Genomic DNA, 2,888 nt, shown 5'->3' on the forward strand with positions numbered 1-2,888 from the left:
ACCAGTATGAATACTCTGGTGCACTTGTAAATTTTCCAGTAGTGTAAAACTCTTTCCACAAAAAGAACAAACGTGAGGCTTCACACCAGCATGAGCTTTAAGGTGTTTTCTTAAGCCTGATGCCAAAACAAATGCTTTATCACACTGATCACAGCTGAACGGCTTCACTCCAGTGTGAGAGCGCAGATGATTGTTGAGAAGACTTTTGAATCTGTAACTCTTTCCACACTGAGAGCATGTGAACGGTTTTTCTCCGGTGTGAATTCTCATGTGCACATTTAGGCCTCCTCTCTCAACAAAACTCTTTCCACACTGAATGCATGTATAAGGCCTTTCTCCGGTGTGAAATCTCAAGTGTCTCTTAAGGTCTGATTTATGTTTAAACCTCTTTCCACACACAGAGCAGTTGAAAGTCTGTGAAATGACTGTGTTTCCATCTTTATTGGTGAAATGATGAGGTTTTTTGAACCGATGACGTTTGTCTTCATTCACTTCCATCAGGTCTAAAATCAACACACGAGAAACAAAAAGAAATCTAGTTTACAACTGAGTCTAGGGTTGTCACGATAACCGCAATACTATCAAACTAACAGCAGAGGAACGCAAGTAACCGCAGCAACCGCGATATTCGCATGTTTTCTTTTTTCATAAGACTATAACCTTCTTGTTTTGAACTTTGTGCATGTGTATTGAATGTTAAATAAGTTAATAATGATAACAAGACTGTGTTTATAATGGTGATTTGTACAAAGGCTTGGTGCGGATTTGCACCTAACATGACTAAACAGACAGTGAATGAGAGCATGTGCGATTACATGCGTCTGTCTTTGAGGTCAAGTGAAAAGGTTGCCGTGTCCAAGGAAAGCAAAATATTTGTCGTACCATTCTTTTAATATTTTATGGGGATTTCCCATGAATGGTGTCAGCGGCAGCGCTGGTCAATGCATTGAATCAATGCCATTGGTCTTTAAGTGAAGCACCAGCTTCAGCGTTACCCATTGCTGTTCAGCTGAACCTTGAAAAGTGGAGCTCAAGTTAAAATAATTGACACCTTGTTTTATTACATCTATCTTTTAAAGGCAACTCGCAACCTCACCACTACATGCCACTAAAAATTACACAGTGCACCTTTAATTAATCAACATTTTTGAACGTGTTCATGGAATGAACGGTTTAATAACTCACTCAAAGACAGTCCCTTGCCGCCACCTAGTGTCTTAATGTAACTGCACGCTGAGTGACAGCCTGTCTATGCAAAGAGACGAAGACGATGATACTGGTGAAATATCAGCGGTCTCTTTTCCAGTCAGATTCGAGGATAGGAGCCAACTGTTATACATATAAAAATAGCTAACAAGCATATTGTCAGGTTTATGTTCTGTTGTGTGGACCCTTATTTTGACATTCTCTTCAGTTTACTTCACTTACTGTTTCAACGTTGTTTAGTTTTGGTTACTGAATATGTCCTCGTTTTTTGTGCATGCTGACCACATTGTAACATTTATTTATATAGCAACAAATAAATAAATAAATGCTGATTATATCGCACAGTGTGCTATTGAGCCACTCAGAATTACATGTTCCTCATCAGTCATTAAAGAGAATGAAGGAAAACACCAACCTATTTGTTCCTCTGTATCTTCATCTTTTATTCTGCAGGGTTCTTCCTTAATCTCCATCTTTACAATAGTATGTCCGTAGTTTCTCCTGGAGTAATTCCTCCTGCCTGCTTCTTCTTCTCCTATGGGAAGATGGGAATATTCAAAAAAAGAAAAGTGAAGTCCGCACACTGATGAAGACCTGATGGTCGAAACGTTGTGCTTTTAATACATTTATCTTGAGTAGCATGCAGTGTGCAGACTTCACTTTTCTTTTTTGTTTATGTTATTTTGATGTCCTGCACCTGAGCCCAATCTGGGTGTTTGGGATGTCGGATGTGCATACCAGTTTTGTATTTTTGTATTTAAGATGGGAATATTCCCCAGCATTTAAACTCTCATGAACGGCTGTGGGAGCTTCACAAGGAGTGAATTGTGGTCGTTGTTGCTCATTTAGCAGATGATCATCACACTTACAATCACTCTCAATTATCCAGCTTTAAGTGTTTTGATCAAACAACTGTTAAGAAAAATTCTTATAGCTGACTTGTATGTTGCTCTTACATTATATATGATTTACATGCATTAAAAACTCTGTTTACCAGGTTTCATTACATAAAATGAAAGCACAACTCATAATCTTCACAAATTGTAATGTGAAAAAAACAGTCAGTAACGAGTTTACGTTTCACGAGCGTATGAACAACATCAGTCGGTTCATTTCGATTCATTTCTGAGTGATTCACTAAATGAACTGACTCGTTTAGTCGTTTGAATTTAGATTTCTCCTAATAAATGATAAATGAATGTACTCACAGTCTGAAAACAGCAGATTTAAAGCAGAATGAACGGCTGTGTTCCACTTCTCATGTTTATGTTCCCTTCCCTCGCTCACTTCTCTTCTTCTTCTAGACTCGGATGTGTGTCATTGCTTCGGTTGCTCGAGCGCCTCTACTGGCGGAAACCAATCCAACTATCTAGTTTAATCTTAAAGATACACGACAACCAAGATAAAATCTGTTATCTTGTTTGAGATTATACAAACACGAATTTATCTCCCCAAATATGTTTGATGTTGGTAATGATTCAAACTTAAAATATAGGGAATTGTATAATAATATCACTATTATAATAATAATAATAATAATATTGCAATTGTATAGGCTACCTTCCGGACTCGTTCAACTGTTGCATTTTAATGATGTTGTTTATTTAATTTTATTTGTGAATTCATTTTAAAGTTAGATACTAATGTACACGTGTTATTATTAAAATATGTGAGAGTTATTA

General features: G+C 37.1%; 1 long non-coding RNA gene across 1 annotated transcript; it reads right to left on the reverse strand.

The window, feature by feature from the left end:
• Positions 1-7: 7 nt before the first annotated feature.
• On the reverse strand, positions 8-2,500 carry LOC309491941. Its single transcript, XR_014203374.1, has 3 exons — positions 2,415-2,500; positions 1,622-1,741; positions 8-503 (listed from the first exon to the last, which is right to left on the reverse strand). It is a non-coding gene; the product is annotated as an uncharacterized lncRNA (long non-coding RNA).
• Positions 2,501-2,888: the final 388 nt, after the last annotated feature.

Source organism: Leuciscus leuciscus, assembly GCF_965113295.1.
Source record: "Leuciscus leuciscus genome assembly, contig: HAP1_SCAFFOLD_743, whole genome shotgun sequence".
NCBI classification, from domain to species: Eukaryota; Metazoa; Chordata; class Actinopteri; order Cypriniformes; family Leuciscidae; genus Leuciscus; species Leuciscus leuciscus.